The 15,016-nt window shown below is 37.3% G+C and overlaps 1 protein-coding gene across 2 annotated transcripts in view; it reads right to left on the bottom strand.

The window, feature by feature from the left end:
- The window catches only part of CSMD1 (CUB and Sushi multiple domains 1), a 1,835,848-nt gene that overhangs the window by 1,039,967 nt on the left and 780,865 nt on the right, over positions 1-15,016 (bottom strand). The gene's annotated exons all lie outside the window — the stretch shown is intronic.

Here is a 15,016-nt window from a genome sequence, read left to right as displayed (position 1 = left end):
ATTACATCAGGTAACTCTACAACATATCTTTGAAGGAGTTAGTACAGCTACCAAATATTTATCTAGAAACAAGCCAGGCTGATGTGTAGAAGAGCAGACTCGGCATGCAGCTTAGGGAACAGCAAGTTAAAAACGTCTCACTTTCCAGATAAAAGATGGAGGCTCAGACCCGGGGCAAGAATCACAAAAGAAAATAGAGGCAGATTACTTAAATCTGGAGAAGAAATTTGCCCCCAAAAGTCAGGACATCATAACCCAATAGGAAGAAAATGGGCAAAGGAGAGGAATAGACATAAGATCAATGAAGTGGGTAAGGCAGTTTTGCTCTATCTCATTGGTAATGGGGGAAGACAAGTTAAAACAGGAGTGTAACACGAGGCATAGAATTGGCCAAATTATAAAGCTGGTGTGTTTTTGAGCATGCAGAATTGTGGGGAAACAGCCCTTTGCAGACTCCTGTTGAGACTGTAGAGTGCTGTGTTGGTGCATGTATGCTGGCAATTGGTAACAACTTGCAAAATTAGAATTGCAGCACATACTTTCTTCCAGCAGCCACACTTCCAGAAAACGCCCTTAAGAAATGCTCACACATGAAGAAGTGTCCATGTGCATGAATGAATGTTCATGGCAGCAGTCTTAATAATAGAGGGGAACTGGAAACACCTAAATCGAGATGCCAACAGGAAAGTTTTTAGTTACATTTTGGAACATTACCACCAGGGAATGCTAAATAACCTATTTTTTTTATCTTTTTTTTCTGCTTTATCTCCCCAAATCGCCCTTGTACATAGTTATACATTCTTAGTTGCACATCCTTCTAGTTTTGTCATGTGGGACACTGCCTCAATGTGGCCTGAGGAGCAGTGCCATGTCCACACCCGGGATCCAAACCAGTGAAACTCTGGGCTGCCGCAGCGGAGCGCACAGACTTAACTACTCTGCCACGGGGCTGGCCCCCTAAATGACCGACCGATTTTTTAAGAAGTTAGTCTACAATACATTAAAACATGAAAAAAATCCATGTTTTACTGTTTCAGTTAAAAGTCAAGTCACAGGAAAATAGACCTCTATGTTGGATGGAATGTTTGTGTCCCCCCAAAATCCTTATGGTGAAGCTCTAAGCCCCAATGTGATGATATTTGGAGTTGGGGCTTTTGGGAAGTAATTAGCTTTAGATGAGGTCATGAGGATGGGTCCCCCATGATGGGATTAGTGCCCTTATAACAAGAGGACTAGACCAGAACTTCCTCTCTGTCATGAGAAGACATGGCAAGAAGGTAGATGTCTGCAAGCCAGTAAGAGAGGGCTCACCAGGAACCAACCATGCTGGCACACCGACCTTGGACTCTCAGCTTCCAGAACTGTGAGAAAATACACATCTGTTGTTTAAGACCTCCAGTCTGTGGTATTCTGTTAGAGCAGCCTGAGCTGACCAATACAACATCCTATAATGCAACTTATGATAAAAAAGAAAATCCCATACATGTTTGTGTATGTGTGTAGAGAAATGTCTGGAAGGGTCCATGAAAACAACGATTGACAACGATGACTCCTGGGGGTAGAGAGGGTTTGGGATAAAAGGAAGCTTCCACCTTTATTCTGTACATTGCTGTGTTAGTTCAATTTTAATTATTCCTTAATTATTAAAAAGATTTAACAGATTCTCCATTCAACTATGGCTAATATGTTGACCTTATGCCTATCCGAGTTGTTTATCCAGGCTTTTTGCTCTTTCTTCTTCCTCATCAAGTCTCATCAACTCCCACTAACCCCTCACCCCTCACAAATGGTAGAGGAAGAAAAGAGATATTAATTATTTTCAAATGGGCATGTGTAGTATCCTCTGGATGCAGAGGATCCCAGTGCTGGTGAACACAACACTTTCCAATGACCTGTGGCTTCATGAAGGATTTCCATCCTCTTTTGCCCAAAACTGTGCATAGTAATAACGCTTTTCACAAGTCATCACAGGCAAAGCATACGTGTACGTGAAATGTGAACATATTCATTTGTTTATTTCTTAAATGCGCTACTTTAATAGCCCAGTAACAGCAAAGCTTCATTTCTTCCTGGGAGTCTGGGTGTCAACGTAGTTTTAATTACAAAATTCACATGCCCGCCACTGGGGTCAGGGTTTCTGTGCTCTACTTGGTTCTAGTTACTCTTCTAGTTCTCAGTATATAATAAGTAATTATAACTATGACAGATTTGTTAATAGAAATTAAACAATCACCTAAAATGTAACCCATCTTTTATCTTTTTTAAAACAGAACTAAATTACATGCATAAATATCTAGCAAAAAAAAGAAGTAGAAGTGGGAATTCTGAAAGAATCTAAGACAAGATTTTCTACTGCCAAAGTAGAAGAGTGTTTTTGTCATTCTGACACACTTCAGTCTGGAGTGAAATGGCAGCAAGTGCAAGACAGCATCAATTTGAATAAAAATATGGTGATAAAATGATAGTGCCTCAGTCATTTTCTATTTTTAAATTAATTCTTTGAATAAAAGTTAACTTTAGCTCTGAAGCAAAAAACAACTTTGATTTCTCTGAAATACTCTTGCTTCTCAAGTAATTTAAACTTCTAAGAGGGCCTCCAGATGCAAAATTGTGAATCACACTACCCAATTTTAAAGAATTAATGACTTTAAAAGGTCATTTAGTAACAGTGAGACACAGATCTACTAAAAGTAATGGTTACTTTTAATCATTAAGGACAATCTAAAATGTGTGAGCTTCTACCTTATTGTGGGTCTAAGCATTCCTTTTGAATAATTTTGTAAAGATAAATAAATAAATGATAGAGATATAGATATATTTTATAATATAGAAATCAGGAATACTTGTTATATAATTTTGCTAATTCAGTCATTTTCATGCAAGATAGACTTGGTCGAATTTGTGGTAACTCTCTAGTGTTTTGTCTGATTCCATCCCATCTATTTTGCAAGAAAATGTGTGTTGGTTTGATGACTTATGTTGCTGGAGATCTGGTTATTTACAGATTTACTGGTCCTAAGATAGCTTTGATGACCAAGCACCGTGAGATTTTTGACTTAAGAAGGAACGGGAAGAATTACTATTTATTTAGTACATTCAAATTCACCAGGTTGTGCGTTTAAGTTATCATGATGGATGCTCACAACCACCCTATAAAGTAGTTATCAATAATTCCAATGTAAAAATGAAAAAATTGAGGCACAGATAGGTTAAGGAAACTGTCTAAGATGGAACCAGAAAACACCAATAAGGTTTCAAAGACCTGTCAGCTGTTCTGTTCAGTCCGAAAGTTCTAATGACACAGCATGTCTCTCAAAATTTAGGGTTCGCCTGCATAGATGTGGTTAAGGAGCCTCCTCTCACCAAACCCAGCTCCAGTGAAACAGTGAACAGTGAGATCTGTGTGGTCGCAGCTGAGGGAGGCTGCATGATGTAATCCAGGAATCATCACGGAAGTGACACTTTCTGAGAAAGGGGGAAAGTTCTGGTTGTTGTAAGTGAAGGTTGCTCTCTCCCATCAAAAATCCACATCATTTTAGCCTTTCCCCCCTCTCCAACAGGGTTCACAGAGAACAGAAACATGAGCCAAATAAAGAAAGGCAGTTCCTGAAGAAACTGATAGCTGTAAGCCATACTAAGGTCATAAATCTGTATTAAATTCTAGCATTACACAAACCTGTATGGAGTTAGAATTATAGAATTATAATTAGCAAGGAGTAATAACTGTCATGGAGTTACGAGTGTTGAGAAATTGAAATCAGAGACTGAATATTTTCCTGTGTTTAATTGTTAAAAGATTTGATACATTGATAATGCTCCTGAGATTTGAAAATAGAGAAAGGATCCATCAGTACACAAAACAGAAAGATGGAGAAAGCACATTGAAGCAGTCCATACAGAGACAATTTCCCTTCTTTGCTACAAGGAGAAAGGTATCCTTAGAGATGAGGTCACTCACTCACAGAAACATGTTACACATCCTTGAGAATTTGTAGCTGTAAAATATATTAAGTTTATAAACACTTTGCAGACATTTTTAAAGTTTCATTCCTGGAATAGATGCAACCCCATGAAGAGCCTCAGTAAGAGTCAGATTCAAAAATAATAAAAAAGAAGAAAAAAGGAAAGACATGGTGAACATCACCACATAACTCTTCTAATATCTAATTCTTATCCAAATGTGCAACATATTTCATTAGATTTATGTCTCTGTGAATATACTAGGTCTTAATATTCAAAAACATTACTTTGAATAAATCAGTGCAGTTGAATTGTTTTAGGAGATTTGGGACTTTTTTTCTTTGATGACTAATGTTGGAAATGTGACCTTGTAAGACTTTTAAAGTGGGAAAATTTTATTTTAATTTCTATGGTTTTATTTCATTTGTAAAAAGGAACATTATTGATCATTAGAATTTAATATATTTATGTTGTTATATTCTATATTAATTTACTAAAGCTGAACATGTAAGGCACAGAAATTAAATATAACAGAATATTAAGTTCAAAAGCAGAACTATGGAGTATCTTGGGCATTTTTAACATTTAAAAATTTATATATAAATGGATTGCATATGATCCCCAAAAATAAAGACTTCCAGAATCTTTTAAAGAGAACTTTCTGATTAAAAAAATAATAATACAGTAATGTGCCACATAACATTTCAGTAGGCTATACCATCTAAGTTAGTGTAAGTACACTCTGTGATGTTTTCACAATGATGCATTTCTCAGAATGTATCTCTGTCTTTATGCGACACATGACTGTCATGAAAATATTATTTGATCCTCTCACATTTTTTTCTTCTACACAGTGTCACAGAGTGAGATACACAACATACACACTCACATACACAGAATAATTAAGTAAAAAGGGAAGAAGTAAAAAGCATTTCCTTCAAGATGTAGAGTGATAGATATTGCTGTGAAACACGCCTGCAGGAGGGTAATAGGAAAAAGCAGTGACATTGGAAGGAAGTGGCAGAGCCCATGGGCAGGGCAGTCTGATGTCACAGAAGTCACTGACAGCGCCCCATGTCTGGCAAGTTAATGTTTTATCAATTTTAAAAATTATGCTTTCACATGCATCCTCTATTCGGCTGGTTTCAAAACAAAAACTTTCCTTCAGATGCATCCAGAATTTTTTTTTCCATATCAAAAAAGGAGGGAGGGAATTAATTCTTTACTTCTTTTCCCTAGGTGGAGAAGAGATGAGACCAGCCAAACCTGCTTCAGACGGCCATTGTGGATTGATCTACATGTGGAAAAATTATGAGCATGTCTTCAATATAAAATCGTTAGCATTCTCATGGGCCCTTGGGCAGACACGCATGGTCATTGTCTAGACCCTGGTGGAGCTTCCTGTGCTTGGGCAGCAGCACACACAGCCAGACCTGACCTGATAACACCCAAAATGTGCTGGAAACAGAGTAAAGGACAGCCGAAGATTTCTCAGCACACCCCACTGTGCCCCCCTCACCAGGAACCTCTGATGTGCCCCCTGGATGAGTGAAGTTCCCAGTTTGATGGCCAGTGCTGGAGGGAGCATGCCCTGTGTCTCCGAGGTACGTGGAGACCTGTAAAAGATTTTGTTGATCAATTCATGTTGCAGGGGTCCTTTGAGACTTTTTGTATTTTGTTTTCTTCCCTCTCCTTGTTAGATTTTTAGTGTTCGTTTATCATCAATCAAATACTTGTTTCCTGAAGGCTGCTCATTTCCCTTTTAAAAACCTCCACAGAAGCAAACAAACATATGAACCCCTTCTCACAGAAATAATCAACACTTCCCATCCTTCAACACTTGGATTGTGAAATGTGCCCTGTCCAGGTGGAAGATGTCCACCTCAAGAGAGCCATAAACTAGTTGTTGTCAAGGTGGGACCCCAGGATCAGCAGTGTGAGCATCACCTGGGAAGTTTTAGCCCTGTAATTCTTGGCCCCCTCCAGACCGTCCAGAAGAAAGCTGTAGGGTGAAGCCCAGCAATCAGTGCTTTCATGAGCTGATTGGAATACACACTGAAGTGTGAGAACCACTGCCTTAAACAGTTGATGCAACCTGGCTTTAGAAATCACAGTTCAAGAGAGTGACAGTTTCATGTAAAACTCAGTGAATCCCCTGTGATTTTTCCTAGACCTAACTATCTGATTCACCCAGAGAACCTGTTTTCCTGATTCATCTTTTACATCAGGCTGTAGCCATGGCGTTGGAGGCAGAGAATATGTAATGTCCCTGCTGTCACTGGGGTGGCTGCCCTACTGGGTCAGGAATCCAACTCACAGCCTTAAGGAAGGTTCCTAACCCCCGTTAGCCTCCTGTTTTCATGTCCTTCCATAACTTTCTGAGATTCCATATTCTGGACTATCACTCCTGCCAACACTCACAACTCCCTTCCTCCTTTGCCCTTCAGCTTCAACCACCTGGCAAACATCTCCAACCGCAAAAATCCAACTCACCACCTTTTCCAAAACTATACTTAGTTTCCAAGCACTGTTGAAAAAAAATCAGAAACCTAACCCCAATGCAGCCTCATTTCTCCCCAGAAATGCTTGAGTTTTTCTATTCAGCTCTTCCCTTTACCAACAGTAGGTATTTCAAATTTCCACTTTTCGGTACCACATTTATTATCACAAATACCTGTGTGAGTACTAGAACCCTCTATAGACTTTACTGATAGTAGTTATAATAAGTAAGATACATTAGCATTCACTATGTGCCAACTACTGTCGTTACATGTATAATGTCACTAACCCCTCATGAAAACATTAGGAAGTGGGTGGTGTTGCTATTCTTGTTTATTATGATGATGGTTTTTTATCCCCATTTTGCAGATGAAGAAATTGAGGCACTTTCAGGAAGTGATAAAGGCAGGATTTGAATTCAGGCAATTTAGGTCCAGAGCCTGGAAAATTAAACACCATCTTATCCTGCAAAGCTTTCTGATACCAATAAATGTCACAACTGTGGGGAAGAATCAGATTGGAATGCTGTGTTACCCAGACAAGTGCCATTTTTCATGCTCTTCAGATGATTTATAATGTCTCAAGACTAGTGGACAGTCCTTGAAGAGATTCCTCAAGAGTCCTCAAAAACAACCCCGAGCCCTGTGGGGTTAGCACTCCAATTCCGGGCCCTGGAGGGCAGCTGGCAGTCTGTGGGCCCCGTGGTCCTGTGAGCCAGGGGGAAACACTGTGTGGCAAAAGGGCAGCCTCTCCCTCCAACGTGGAGGGTCATCTCTGCGTAGGTGCTGGATGAGGCCCCCCGGAAGAATACATTGGGAAGATGGGGCTGAACTGACGTTTGCGACATTTAAATATTAGGGTCTGTCTTCAATGAGGAGAAAAGATTGTTAATGCAACAAAAACGTATGTTAATGGCAAACAGTACCTTAGAGTTTTAACTAAGACTTTAAATACGGTTCTATTTACAAAAGAGTCCCAGGGAGAATCTTAAGCCATGTCATTCCACAACTCACGATTCTGGGAATGATTTCAGGTAACGTGACCTCAAGATGTCTTATTATTTACTGAGGAGAGGACTACAAACATAACTGCAAATAGACTAGTTATTAAATGAAAAACTCATGTTCAACCCTGTGAAATTATAGAATTATGTTAGATAAATTTATGAGAGATCAAATTAACAAAAGCATCCAAACTTTGCATGCCCGAGGAGCTAAATTTCATTATCTCTATTTTGAAGACAATGATGGCTAAGATTGACTGACCCCCTTGTACCTGCCAGACACTCTTCTAAGTATTTTTCATGTTTAACTCATTTATTATTTAGAATAGTTTGAATTACATTATTAGCCTGGTTTTACTCATGAAGGAACTGGAGCACAGAGAGTTTCTGTAAGTCACTTAGGGACACACAGCTGAATCAACTCAGTTATTCTAACACCAGAACCTGAAATCTTGACCTCTTGGTCAACAAGCTGTGGGAAAAGATGAATGCCTCTCAGAAAAATGATTTAATATTCCTCTAAGTTATTTGCACAGAGTTTAACAGTAAATAATTCTATAACCTTTAAAATTTTTTAAATTACCTTACTCAATTCTCTGCATTTTCCATTCTTAGGGGCAACAAATTTTATTTCTATTAGCTGTTGCTTTCAGTATTTAATCCCTATATCTTCAAAGACCATAGTGATAAGGCCACAGCTTGGTTCTTCCATCAGAGGCATTAGCTCCCCACTATGAGAAATGATGGTTTCGCTCCTTCAAACCACAACCCCACACACACACTCCCTGTCCATCATTCTCCCTATATTCTTATTGCTGCAGTATGAGTTTAGGGTTCATATTATCACTGTGTACTTGGCAACGTGTGTGTGGTATACTATCAATATTTCTTTCTTGTAGAACTCACTGTGTCCCCTAGACTTAATAATTGTCTTGTTTTTGCTGTTTTCTTTGTTTCATCTATTCTTCCTAATTTATTCCCAAACTTTTCTTCCATTTTCTAGATCTCCTCTTAATTTCTTCATATCCATCAATTTCATCCCCTTGCAGTCATTTCTCCTGGTGCATTCTGACCTGCTCCCAACAGGACTGACACATCGTCAGTATCCTGGCTCTCCCTTCACCCCGAGCTTGGAAATTCCATTTTTCTACCTTCTTTGATGGATTCTCTGCTTCTTGGACCTCCTGTGCTCCCTGTTGTTGATTGGCTCCCTATTTTAGGTGGAGCCCTTCCTCCCGTATCTTCCTGAGAAAGATGCACAGAATTCTAAAAACATACATTTTGCCTGGGCATAGAATTCTCATTTGGAAATCACAGTCTATCATAATTTTTTAGGGTATTTCTTCATTTTTAAAAAATTTAACATTTACCTTCCTTACTTATTTTTTATCTTTTTTGACTTGTTTTCTCTCATAAACTTGGTAAAATCTTTTGTCTCAATGTTCCAAAATTTAATATATTGATATAATGTTGATAAGTTGTTTTCTGGGTCCATGTTCATTCATTATTCAGAGCACTCAGTGGACCCTTTCAATCAAGGAACTTCTGCTTACCATTCTGGAAATTTTCCTCAATTCTTTATTTGTGAAATTTTCTCACTTTATTTCCTCAATTTTCTTTCTAATCCTTCCTTTGAGAGATTTATGTTTGGATTTATTATGATCGTGTTTCTAATGTCTCAGACATCTTTTCTTAGATTGGTTCTCCTTTTCCTTAATAGCATCCTGTCTTTGTTTTCTGGATATAATATATCCTATTACGTCTCAGAGAATATTAACAATCATATATTTAAGTGTGTCTTTTGCCAAGCTGCAAAGCATCTTGCTAGTTGCATTATTCTGTTTATTGTGGCTTTTGTATTCTCATTAGAAGGGTTTTTTTTGGCAGTGTGCTCATATTTGTTGGCGGGGGGAAGTAAAAACATGATTAGAACGTGTGAGTGTCTGTGTAGAGAGGGGGAGGACGGTCACCATGGAGTCACCATTGGGTAATCAACTAGTGCATTTCATGATGAATCCCCAGAATCCATCCTTAGTTCTTTCCCTTGAGATGGTCAGAGCCTCTCCTGTTTGAGGGTCTAAGCTTTAAACTAGGAGAACCGGGGATCATTGTATTCGTGTAAAGCTTCATTTCCATGTTTTTATTCTGGTACAATCCCAAATATGCCTGAGTCTTCTATTCCAAAGACTCTCTGTTTTACCTTCCCCAAAGAACAAACCTCCAGGCTTCTCAGATGCAGGAGGGCCAGTCCTCTGGCTGCTTGGACTGGGCGATGCAAACAGATTCTAATTCCTTCTTAAATATTTTTTAGTCAACTCTTTCATACTACCTCATCTTCATCCCCACCTTCAGAAGTTTCTGGTCCTGCCCATTTCTGAGCCTTTTGAGAATTCCCTTAGGCAAATCACTTTGCTTCCAGGCTTTCTCAGCTTCTGAGATAGGATTCGGCTTTCCTGGGATCTTCTACATCAATTACATTTGAACTTGTCTTCTAACCTGTAAAACTCTATCACACTCCTCTCCTCTCCCATTTTACTTGTCCTTGTGGATGTGTGATTTTAAATACATAATCCTTTCATGGTCATTATTATAATTTTATTGGGATTTAGGAGAGCAAGAGTTAGATATCCAGAGATAATATTTATATGGGCTATATATGGGAATATTTTATCTGCCAACTCTAATCAACTTGTAATCAAATCTACCTATGTTTACAAATATATATATATATTTACATACACATACACATTTCTAGTCAAACCAGGACTTTATATCTATGCCTACATATAAATATGCATATGTATATACACACACATATATACATATATATTCTCTATTATATATAAATAGTATAGAATATATACATATAACATGTATTGTCTATTATTGTTCAGCTTAGAAAGAAGTGTTCACGTTCTGTAGTAGGTCAACTGATAGACCACGGATGGAGGAGTGAAGCACTCAGTCTTTCTGAACCTCAGGTCTAATCTGTAAAGTAGGAGATATTAGGCTTTGGTCTTAAGAACCTCTACCTGCTGTAAGAACCTAGTGTCAATGATTCTACTCTCTATGGAGCTACTGGTTTTGTTCTAAACTTGGGGAATTTCAGAAAAGCTCCCAGAAGGATGATTCCTAAAAGGTATTAAAAGAAGAACCAGTGGTTATCCATTTAAAAGTGGTAATCGGGACAAACACTCTAGACAAATGGGGAGACAGATAGTTTACCAAAAGCCTTAGAGGTGAGAGAGAAAGTATGTTAGTATAAGCAGTGGAATTTTGTATAATTGAGTGTGGAATGGTAAGACAAACTGTAGGATTGAAAGCAGCTGGATTTATAAAGAGCCTTTTGTGTTATGATGTCTGATCTCACCTTCATTTCCTACCTGGTTGACTCCTAATTTTCCTTCAAAACAGTATTCTAGTCACATCCATGAAGCATCCCCTGGGCAAGTTGCTTTTCTACTCCACCTCACTCTCAGCCTTCCCTGAGGGTGAGTGGACAATTCACTTAAGGATCTTCTTTAAAAAATGCTTATAATCTACTTTAGCTATTCATTAAACATTATTTTTAATGTTTATTTATTCTTTGTTTGAACTGTGGGAAATAATTTTCCTCTTAGGTTGATAGAACAGAATATCCCGCTAATGCTGTTTTGATACATGAGAATAGCTACCACTTCACAGCCAGTTCTCCAGAGAGATAGAACTTAAAATGATAGGTGAGATAGATCTCAATTTTTCCCCACAGCATCTCCTGAAAAATATAAAATCAGAACTAACAATGAAGTTGTAAAAAGGATAAATTATTACACAATCATGATCATTTCAATAAGAATTCCCTATTGATGGTATAAAAAAGGGAGAAGCAAAGCATTATAGATTTGTTATAAACAGATAGAGAATCACATGAGGATCATCAAAGTCTGTTTTGACATCTTACAAATCATCCATTTCCTGTTTGTTGATGTAGCTAAAATACATCAGGGATCTCTTCTACAGAATGGCAATACACTTTTCTGACATCTAGAACTACTGGATTATGAAAATTTCATCCAAGGCAATGTTTATTCTTTCAAGGTAAAATCAGATTGGCAAGACATTATCAAGAATATAAATGACCCTTTTTATATTTCTTGTAAAATAAATCTGGTTTTCATGCTTATTCTTCAGTACAGAGTCTGAAAATGATGTCTATTCAGAGAAGCTATTATTTAAAAAAGCAAAATGCCATTGATTCATTTTCACTTTTAACAGGAACATGGATAGTTTAATACATTTTCTTATGTATTCCTCCATTTCTGGATATAATTTAAAAATGCAAAGGTGGCAATAAATAAGACCCTTTGTGCTGTAGCATATATCGTCCATGGCTCATAATTCATTCTAGCAAAGTCTAGGCTTTCATCCCTAAGCTAAATAAATATTTCATTTTTACAACTCAGGGCAACATGATGAGCATTCCAAGTGGACTTGGACCTTCCATAATCATGGGTCGTCAATTTTGATTCAAAATGTTAGCAGACGTAAGTGTTGATACTCCATACAATTGGTTCAGAAAGGTGCCAAATAAAATGTGTATGAGAATAAAGAGGTAATTTATAGAAAGATAGATAGAGATATAGATAAACATAGATATCTATAGATATACATTTGGAATATATGGAATAACAGAATATATATTCTTATTATATTTCTAGAAAGATTACATCTCAGTCAATAAAACTGCAGAATACCGTGAATGTCAAAAAGTATTATTAAGAAAAGATTTTGACAAAAATTAGTTTGCTTCAAAAGCTAAGCTTATACAGGGGCCGGCCCCATAGCTGAGTGGTTAAGTTTGTGCACTCTACTTCGGCAGCCCAGGATTTCGCCTGTTCGGATCTTGGGCATGGACGTGGCACTGCTCATCAAGCCATGCTGAGGCGGCGTCCCACATGCCATAACTAGAAGGACCCACAACTAAAAAAAAAAATATACACCTAGGTACCAGTGGGCTTTGGGGAGAAAAAGGAAAAATGAAAAAAATAAAAAGCTAAGCTTATACAGGAATGAGAACAAATAATGGCAGACTTACTGGCACAGTGAGCACTTCCTATAACTCAATGACGAAACGCTTTCCAGCATAAATAACCCTCAGCTTTGTGCCATGTTCCTAATATGAATTTATGTAAATGTTATAATTTAACCAAGATAGTTTTTTGTGCCCCAAATCAACTGGTGCAAAGAGATAGCCTGCCCTGCTAGTATTCATTTTTTCCTCCTCCTCCCCCTATTCACGGTATAAGAAAGTCACAAATTAGTAGGAACATGTGTAATACATGCATTCTCTGTGCCAAGCAATGTGTCAGAAATGCAAAGAAGAAAACTCTAAAATCTCTAAGGAGGTGTAGGAATAAATATGTAAGAAGTCTGTTATATCATATTAACTGCAATATTTAATACTATTTGATAGCATAGGGTATTCTTTAGAATTTATTTCTTTTATAATATGATTGAAATACATGTCACTCATGATCAATGCTGCACATAAAGATAGCTAAATTTTTAGAAGAAATTTTATCAAAGTAGTTCTCCAGGGAAATAGAATAAAATGTTGATCTTTCCATTTTCCGGTCATGTAAGCATGACCAAGTCACCTAATATTTTTAAGTTTCAATTTTCTTATACATAAAATAACCTAAGCAGATTTTTTAAAGATCTAAATGACATTATCCATTAATAAAGGATAATTGCTGCTATTATTCAAACAGAGATTACTATTATTATCATCATTATTACTATTTAAGTAAGGATATCAAATCTACATCTATGGCTTAATGAATTTACAAACTCATTATACGTACAGTACTTTCACTTTTTTCTCTATATAGTTGAAGGAAGGTTACCACTGTTATGGGTTAAATTGTATCTCCCTCTCCAAATTCATAGGTTGAAGTCCTAACTCTCAACACCTCAGAATGTGACTCTATCTGAGACTAGAGATTTTAAAGATAATTAAGTTAAATTGAAGTCTCTAAGCTGGGCCCTGATCCAATATGATGGGTGTCCTTAGAAGAAGAGGAAATTTGGACAGAGAGACATACACACACACAGAGGAAAGACCATATGAAGACACATCGAGAACACAGCCATCTACAAGCCAAGGAGAGAGCTCAGAAGAAACAACTCTGCCAACGCTTCCATCTTGGACTTGTAGCCTCAAGAACCACGAGACAATACATTTCTGCTGCTTAAGCCACACAGTCTGCGGTAGTTTGTCATGGAAATGCTAACAAACTAGCACACTTTCCAACAAATAAACCTACGTACTTGCCACCTGCTTCTCTGATTCTATCTTTAAAATGTATCTGAAGAGAGTCAACTTTTCATTTGTGTAGCCTTTGAGTACTCTGAGCCACCATCATTTCTCCCCTAAACCAGTGTAAGGACCTCTTCACGATCTTCACGCCTCTAGTATATCCCTCGCAGCTATTCTCAACATGGCAGTCAGAGTGATTTACTTTAATAGAAATTTTACATCTGTACCAGACTGTTTAAAATCCTTTGACAGCTTCCAATTGGTCCCAGGATAAAGCTACTCAGATACCTTGGAAGGCTTTTAATGAGGTAGCTACTGCTTACTCCTTATTCCTCAACACGAACACCTGACATTCTCTACTAGACTTGCTCAGTCTAGAGGCTACAAATGCACCACGACTCTCTTCTCCTTTAACATGAGAATCCATTGGGATTATTCTCTGTGAGGATAGGTCATTTCCCAGACAGCTGGCATAGTGCCTTCACATAGCGTGTACCCAAAATAATGGTTTTGTAATGGACAATTGCATAAATGTTTTTGAGCCACACAAAATATTGTAATATACTAGCATAATGTTGCTAAAAATTTGGCCAGAAGTAGAGGGAAAGTCATGTTCAGGATACAAGCTCTTGTTTATCCCTTTAGGACCAACATTGTTGAAAATTCTTCTGTCCCATGGGAGTATTTGTCTTTGCACTCATGTCTTACATAACAACCATTAGAGATTATGAGTTAAAAACTAAGAAATAGAAGGAAGGGAGTGGGAGAGTGAAGAAAGAAGAAAGGAAGGAAGGAAGAAGGAAGGAGAGAAGTTATTAATAGCAAAGTAAATATACCTTAAACAAAAATTTCCAAATATATGAAACCAAAACTTTAGAAAAGTCTAAGATAAAATAGTTACCAATATTATGGAGATTAGAAATAAATATTAATTATGAAGCAATACATTTTGATTTTGGAAATTTTGAGGGAGATGATCAGGTTGCACTGGCAATAGTTTGGAGATCTTCTGGGTCATATATGAAGAGATCCAAATATTTTTCTAATTAGACAGAATAATAATACCCTTTACTTATCAGGTTATAATGTAAACAGTAGCTGCTTAGACTAGAAAGATGAACTAGTTAACTATAGTAAAAAAATAGAGTAACCAATTTTATATATTATATCCAAAAGTAGATTAGCACATTCTTTTTTAAATCTAATAATGAAAATGTTCATAGAAATTAAAACTATTCTGAATGTTTTGGAAAAAG

This window comes from Equus asinus, chromosome 27, assembly GCF_041296235.1.
Source record: "Equus asinus isolate D_3611 breed Donkey chromosome 27, EquAss-T2T_v2, whole genome shotgun sequence".
Taxonomy (NCBI): domain Eukaryota; kingdom Metazoa; phylum Chordata; class Mammalia; order Perissodactyla; family Equidae; genus Equus; species Equus asinus.
The sequence above is the reverse complement of the archived record's forward strand: the minus strand, read 5'-3'. Positions and strand labels throughout refer to the sequence as shown.